Raw genomic sequence first — 8722 nt, 5'->3', positions numbered from 1 at the left:
TCAGAATTGGAAGGCTTACCAGTGACCCTAATCTGGAGGCTGAAGTTTCTGACCTGGGTCTTGGTATGGAGATCTTGAGGCATAGTGGCTATGGATTCCAGAAGATTAAGACAGGGAGATCTCTGAGTTCAAGGTCATCTGTGTGGTGGCATACACCTTTAATCTGGGCTACACCTTCTGCTGGAGACCATATATGGACATTAGAAGAAGGAAGACTTTCTCCTTCGCCTGCTTGCCCTGTGGGACTGAGCAACTGCTAGATCCTTGGACTTCCATTCACAGATGCTACTGACCATTGTTGGGAGGTGGACTGCAGACTGTAAGTCATCAATAAATTCCTTTACTATATAGAGACTACCCATAAGTTTTGTGACTCTAGAGAACTCTGACTAATACAGAAATTGGTGAAATGAAAGTATGGGAGTTAATCCTGCCACAGAGGTTCCTCCTCAGGGCTCTGGTTTCTTCCTTATGCAACCATCTCTCTGCTACCCAGTTTTAGGACAAAATTCCTTGCCATCATGGAGGGAAATCCTGTGGTTCAGAATTCACCCTCTTCCCTGGGGCGAGTCTAGAGATGCACTTGGAACAGCAAGGGCGAGTCTGCAGATGCACTTGGAACAGCCAGAAGCCACCTTAGTTTTTCTTTTTTCTAAGGGTCTTCTAAGATTCTGCTGACTACAACTGTCACAAGCAAGCAGGTAGATACACCTAGTTAGTGTAACGGAAGTTATATTTCATTATGCTGAGGACCATCACACAATGTTCACATCTAAACTCCTAACTATGGTCCTAAGCCTATCTCCCCAATGCTGCTCACTTGTGAGATGTAGCTTAGCTGCAGGTCAGGTCCTGAGGGAGACTCTAACCACAGAGGAGATCCAGGTAGTGTCTCTCCAGATATGCAGAGCAGAACATTGCCCTCAGTCTCTACTTATGTACTGTCCCGATGCTAAGACTGTGTCTGGTTATCTTGAGTGAGTGATGTCACTGAGTTCTCAGGTTCCACCTTGGGTGTAGTGGGGATCCTGACATGTCTAGATTTTACATGTCTAAATGAACATTTTTTTTTACTTTGTTCATTACAAAAACAAAAACAAAACAAAACAAATGAATGAAAGAAAGAAGGAAAAAGTCAATAGAAAAAAAGGAAAGATAGACTCAGTTTAACCTCAAAACAAAGCAAGCAGACTTCTGAGTGTGAGAGGGTGGTGTTGTGTGGCAGCCACCAGAGAAGACTTCTAGGCCATGGATTTAAGTCAATAGAAAGTCGTTTTTATCCTGACAGCAATTCCACTGGCTGTTTGGGATCTCAGGGAAAGCTTGTTCTAGGCTGACTTAGGTTAACAAGAACAGTTGCAGAAGCAGAACTCAAAAAGCCCGAAAGCAAGGTTGGTACATTTAGAGAATCTGACGGATTAGCTCATTGTCTTCATTTTGGCAGGTGGTGTACATGCTGAGTTTTACGACCTGAGTGACACTTGCATCACAAAATCAGTTGTGCTTAGGTCTGAGGCCTGATATGAATGACAGACTCAAACCCTCCGGCTCAGTATACCAGCTTACTACAGAATGAGCCTCGCAGGGCCTGAGAATCAGTGTTTGTGGTGGAGAGTAGGGAGGGAGGGAGCCTGGCTTCACCAGACACAGAAGAAATTGATGGTTTTTTTAACTGCAGGGTGAGAGATAAGCCAGATTTTTGAGGGGTGGGGCACAGAGTGCATTCTCTGGGCTCCTGGCCACATAATGGGAACTGGCTGCTTTCTGGAAACTCTGTGGGTAACATATTTCTTGAAGCCTTGGATTAGTCAAACGGTTCTGATTTGTGGGGCAGAGATTTCCTTTAAGCATTCTCATCTAAACTTGGGAATACAGAAATTTCTCCACAAGACCCACACTGTTGCAGGCTTTCTCTAAGCCTGACCTCCACAGACACTGAGCATCTAAAACACCTCTACCCCAATAGTTACTATTTCAGCCACATCTGCACCCTGGTTCCCTGTGTTCCTACTCCCCACCCCCCCACACACACTTGAAAAGAGACAGAAAAATTCAAAACTGAAAGGTCAAAACCAAGAAGAAAAATTTCCCTCTTAATAGCAGTTCACCCTGTCTTAGGGTTCTATTACTATGAAGAGACACCATGGACTTCAGCAACTCTGATCAATTTAATTGGGTCTGGCTTACAGGTTCAGAGACTGTGGTGGTTTGAGTAGGTTTGTGAGGGGCAATGGGCTATTCACAGACAGGCTGATTTCCAGTATATCTGAGGTTGTGAACTCCTGAGAAACCCAGTGGTGATAATTCACCTACATGGGACAGAAGGTGTTCCCTCATGTCTCCTGGACCCCTGGCTCAAGTGGAAGTTACCGCCCCCACAGGAGAAGCGTGTGGCTAGCAGTCATGTAGACAATGTCCCAAGCTTCCGACCTTCAGGCTAGACTCCTCCCAGTTACCTAGCAAGACCAAGATAACAGCCCACCATAAGAGGGGCTGCTTGGCCCCACCTCACTCTCTCCCTCTTACTCTCTCTCATCGCTCTCTCTCTCTCTCTTTAACCTCTTACTCTCTAGCCTTTCTTCTCTCTCTCTTCTTTTCCCCTGCCTCTCTTCTTGGCCATGGCTGGTCTCTCTCTCTTTTTCTACCTTCTCTCTTTCCCCCTGTCTTTCTACAATAAAGCTCCAAAACCATAGACTGTCTCTGCTCATCAAGGCCCATTGTGCTTGAACAATGGGATAGGCTTTCTCCTAATGAGCCGCATCTAATCTCCCTTCAGAAGGCCTTCCTGTGCTCCAGCACGGACTGGACTAAATACTCTCACCTGTGTGGGAACCTCTCTCCCTCTGCCCTCTCCTCGCCCCGGGGCCCCTGGAATCGGGGGCTGCCCCTTGTCCACCCCCCCATCGAGTGGGGTCAGTGGCTTAGATGCCCACCCAGGCCGAGTGGAAAGCATCTGGCAGCCCTCCCACGTCTGCCTGCTCAGAGCACAAAAGGAACTCTAGCCGGACGTGGGCTAGCTCCCTCCCCCCTTTCCCCTACACCCCAACAGCCCCACAGGTTTGACCCCCACATGTTTAAACGCTTGACCTATATGGAGTGCGGCCTTTTTGAAGTACCAGTGGCCTTGGTGGAGGAAGTGTGTCGCTGTGTAGACCTGCTTTAAGGTCTGCTATGCTCAAGCTCCACTCAGTGTGGAATCAGAGCCTCCTCCTGGCTGCCTACAGAAGAGAGTCTTTTCCATGATGCCTTTGGATCAAGGTGCAGACCTCTCAGCTCCTCCAGCACCATGTCTTCCTGCACGTTGCCATGATTCCTGCTATGACAATGGACTGGACATCTGAACCAGCAATACAAACCTAATTAAGATAGAGATTTAGTCTATTACGTCGAGGCAGGAAGCATGGTAGAACACAGGCAAACATGGTGCTGGAGAAGTAGTTGAGTTATACGTCTGATGTCCAGGCACCAGGAAGAGAGACTGACATTAGGCCTGGCTTGAGGTTCTGAAACCCACCCTCGGTGACATACAGAAGTACCTTCAATAATGCCACTTCCTATGCATCTATGGAGGCCATTTTCATCGAAACCACCAGAGGCCCTAAGGGCTGGGGGGCTGATCTAGTTGTTTGTGATATCTCATATAAGCAATTAGTGCCTAACTGCTAAGGCTCTCTCCTCAGTTCAAATATCTCATGAGAGACAAGTGCCATTGTAAGATCTATTACCTCGGGAGAGTAAGCCCCTTCCCTTTGTCCTAGTCAAGCAATACTCCACTTATGTGGTCCATGAAGCAAGCCTGGGAAACTTCTCCCACCTCCTGTAAAGAATTCATTTCCTGTCATTGACAGAATTTTCCCTTTTTTTCTCTGAGCATTTGCTTACATTGTTTTGTTCACTGTTTTACTGTCTAGAGATCTTGATTTTGTTCATTTTCTCTTTCACTTAAAAAAAATAGAAGGTAGGAAAAATCTTGAGTGTGTCAGGTACCAGCAGGGAAATTCCTGGAAACAGCATCCAGGAGCAGACTCAGTGAGTTAAGAAAGGCTTTCACTGGGGATGACTGCCAAGTGTGCTGGACCACAGTTGCTGGTTCATGTGTGATGTCTGCTGAGAAGACTGAACCGAAGCTGCTGGTTCATAGTTGGTGTTTGCTACTGTACTGAACTGCTCTTATCCATCTCAGTGCTCCCCTTGAGCCCTGCATGGGAGAACTTTCAATTATGATCCAATTTTAAGTTAAAGGAAAAAGGGTGTGAAATAGATAAAGCAGCCATAGTCTGTTTCCAAGGAACTGGGATAAAAACCAGAAAGCATCTGGAGCCTTGTCCTGTCCTAACACTATCGGCTCAAATACTCACCCAAGTGTGAAAATGAAGTCATTGGAGCAATACGCCACCCACTTTCTGATCCTCACCTCTGGATGCAACATTTCTGTTTTGGTAAAGGTGACACAAGGCTGCCAATACTTTTTTAAAATACTTACTTATTGGAGAGGGTCGTGGATTTGTAGCATGGTAACCATGTGGAGTTCGAAGGACAACTTGTTGGTCTCCATAGCAAGTTCTGGGCCTGCCAAGGCTCATAGAGAGACACTGTCTGAATAAAACAGAACAACATCCTCTGAAGTCCAGAGGCCAAAAGACCTGGCCTGCTCTCACTCTAGTCAGAAAAGCTTTTTGCTGTGAACAGTCAATAGAGAGTTGTGCAACTGATGGAAATACTGTAAGTGAGTGTTCATGTTCAAGTGGGACGTCTGTACTAACATTCCCAGCACCAAGGAGCACTGAGGAAGAAAAAGAAAAAGGATTTAAAAGCTGAAGGAGGGGAGGGAGGACTGCTGTGAAATGCTGTCTTCTGGACATGGCATGGATACGGCAACCATCAGCTCTCAGCAATATTGATTAGCTGCAGCATTGATTACCTGCACAAGACCAGAAAAAGATCAAGCCATCAAGATTCCTAGTGTATATGGGTTGACGAGCTCCAAGTCCCATCCTTTTTTGTGGAGCTATTAGCAGTGGATAGTTGTAGGATCTAGAGACAGGGGTATAAATATAACCCAACAGGCAGTGGGTGGTGCTGTGTGGCAATGGTTCGCCTTGCTACTCTTTGCTGGTCTTCATTGGGTAGCTACTGCTGCTGATTAGCCTGAACTGCACTGGACTGCTGCTATCCTGACAATAAGATTGTAATTTCCCCAAAGAACTATTTCTAAACAGGCCATGTCTTTCTCTGCCCTATTAACCTTTCTTTTCCACTACCTCCGGTAGGTGGTGGGCTAGAAGGCAGGTTAAAGTTTTAAAAAACCCTTATTAAAGTAGGTTTTGAAAACTGTAAGCCTACAGGTGGTCATTTTGCAGTTTTAAGGTGTTATTCTACTTCACATCCTCTGCTTGATGCATACTTTGTAGAGTAAAAATTAGAGATAAAAACGGAGAGAAGTACTGTTAAGAGCTGGTTGGCACACTCTTTCAATCCCAGCACTCAGGAGGCAGAGGCAGGCAAAGTTTGAGGCCAGCCTGGGCTACAGAGCTAGTTGCAGGACAACCAGGGGTACACAGAGAAAACCTGTCTTAAAAAAAACAAAACTAGGGCTGGAGAGATGGCTCTGCAGTTAAGAGCACTGACTGCTCTTCCGAAGGTCCTGAGTTCAATTCCCAGTAACCACATGGTGGCTCACAACCATCTGTAATGGGATCTGATGCCCTCTTCTGGTGTGTCTGAAGACAGCTACAGTGTACTCACATACATAAAATAAATAAATAATTCTTTTTTAAAAAACTAAACAAACAAACAAGCTACTGGGAGTGGATATACAAGCACACTTTTCATTGACATTCAAGAGTAAGAGAAGGAAGACTGTCCATTCCAGGTCAACCTGCAATCTACGGAAAAATCATTCTTCTGAGAAACAAAAGCAAAAGCAAATACTTGAGATCTTTCAACAGTTACGTATATCTATATGAATGAATGACTATTGCATGTGTGGTGGAGTGCATTGACTCTCTTAACACTAGAGTCACAAGCAGATGTGAGCTGCCTGATGTGTCTGCCAGAAAAAGAATTCAGACATGTGACCATCTCCACGCATTCAGCAGGAAGAGGGAAATGGGAAAGAGGGGAAGGCTTTTTTACATTCTATATCCACAAAAAGCTTCCCTCCATTTTGTGCTTCTCACATCTTCCACACAATCTGGAACTACAGACGGCTTTACTGCATCACATACGGTCACAGTGCCTTTTCTCTACTGTGATTTCTTTCATATACTTGGGATGACTTTTTGTAAAAAAAAAAAAAAAAACAAAACACTTCTGCATTTTTAAAAAAACAAAGACTTCTCTCCGTTCACATTTTTTGAAGGACCCAAACCTACAGGTCATTTTCCCACTTTGCTAGCACAAATTCAGTTGTCTCCAATGTGATTTTACTTATTTCTGCAAAAGCTATCAAGCCAACAAAAGGTTTTTAAAAATTACTTACAAACATTGGGAAGCACACAACTGTGAAATGATTTATAATTTTGTGAGTGATTCAAAGTAAAGTGGGCTTTTCCACACTGTCTACGTATGTAAGACGCCCCCTCTCCAGCGGGAGGGTGTTCATGCATATTAAGGCAACTAGGAAACCTGCAGCCTTCCCCACACTTCTTGCATTCATGGGGTTTCTCTCCAGTGTGAATTCTTCTTTGACTCTGAGGAGAACTGAAACAATGGAAAGGTTCAGCACAGTGGTTACACACATAGACCCTTAGCAGAGTGAGCGCTTTTCTGGGCTATGAAATAGAATAACCACACTGTTTACACACGTGGGCTTCTCCTCAGTATTGACTCGTGCATGACCCTTTCCCACACGGCTTACACTGTGCAGTGGCAGTATTTGTGCCTTGGAAAGTCCCTGAAGGACTGAAAGATTTCCCACATTTTGCTTACATTGTTGCTGTTTTAATCCAGTGAAATACTTTGACAATTTTAACCAAAATGCAAGTTTTCATCCCAGGTCTTATTTCATATGAGCTCTGTACAGTGTGAATACTTTCACACTTCTGAACAAATCATGGAGAACTGGAGGGATCCAAATTCCTTTTCTTACACAGTTTCTTTCTGTGTTCCTGATCTTCATATTCTTTGTGTTGTGAGTTAGGTTTAAGGCACACAGCTAGAGATGGAAGCCAATGGCTATTTTCTACACCCTTTCTTTTACACTTATGTACTTCCAGATACATGTTTTGGCTCACAATACCCTCCTAGTGAAGTTGAAGACTTCTACAAACTGATGATCTTTATAGTCCCAGAATTTTTCATTAGCTGGCTGCCACAAGAAAGCAAAAAATGTATCACCAAGATTTTGTTTATTAATGATTTACCAGTAAAAAATAAATGGTGGTTTTATTATCTGTAAGAATTTTTAATCACATTTGCATTGAATGTTCTTCAACTTGATTTGAGCACAACTCAAAATAAAAACTTCCACATGTAGTAGATCTCTCTCTCTCTCTCTCTCTCTCTCTCTTTCTCTCTCTCTCTCTCTCTCTCTCTCTCTCTCTCTCTCTCTCTCTCTCTCTCACACACACACACACACACACACACACACACACCCCAGATCTGTTTGCCAAGGCCTCATCCTTTTTTTTGTTGTTTTAATTAAATATTTCCTTTATTGACATTTCAAATGTTATCCCCTTTCCTAGTATCCCCTCCGAAAATCCCCTTATCCTCTCCCCCCTCCCCCTGCCCCCCAACCTACCCACTCTCACTTCCTGGCCCAAGCATTCCCCTATACTGGGGCATAGAATCTTCACAGGATCAATGGACTCTCCTCCCATTGATGACCGACTAGGCCATCCTCAGCTACATATGCAGCTAGAGCCATGAGTCTCTCCATGTGTTTTCTTTGGTGGTTTAGTCCTAGGGAGCTCTGGGGTGTTAGTTCATATTGTTGTTCCTTCTAGGGGGCTGTAAACGCCTTCAGCTCCTTGTATACTTTCTCTAGCTCCTTCACTGGGGACCCTGTGCTCTGTCCAATGGATAACCCTGAGCATCCATTTCTGTATTAGTCAGGCACTGGCAGAGCCTCTCAGGACACATCTGTATCAGGTTCCTGTCAGCAAGCTCTTGTTGGCATCTGCCATAGTGTCTGGGTTTGGTGGTTGTTTGTGGGATAGATCCGCAAGTGAGGCAGTCTCTGGATGGTCATGCCTTCAGTCTCTGCTCCACACTTTGTCTCTGTAACTGCTTCCATGGGTATTTTTGTTCTCCCTTCTAAGAAGGATCCAAGTATCCATACTTTGATTTTCCTTCTTGAGTTTCATGTGTTTTGCAAATCCTATCTTAAGTATCATAAGTTTCTGGGCTAACATCCACTTATCAGTGAGTGCATATCATGTGTGTTCTTTTGTGATTGGGTTACCTCACTCCAGATCCATCCATTTGTCTAAGAATCTCATGAATTCATTGTTTTTAATAGCTGAGTAGTGCTCCTTTTGTAAATGTACCACATTTTCTGTATCCATTCCTCTGTTGAGGGACATCTGGGTTCTTTCCAGCTTCTGACTATTATAAATAAGGCTGCTATGAGCATAGTGGAGCATGTGTCCTTACTACAAGTGGAGCATCTTCTGGGTATATGCCCAGGAGAGGTATTGTTGAATCTTTCAGTAGAACTATGTCCAATCTTCTGAGGAACTGACAAACTGATTTCCAGAGTGGTTGTACAAGCTTGCAA

The sequence above is a fragment of the Mus pahari genome, chromosome 18 (assembly GCF_900095145.1).
Source record: "Mus pahari chromosome 18, PAHARI_EIJ_v1.1, whole genome shotgun sequence".
NCBI lineage: Eukaryota > Metazoa > Chordata > Mammalia > Rodentia > Muridae > Mus > Mus pahari.
Note: the sequence above shows the minus strand (reverse complement) of the source record.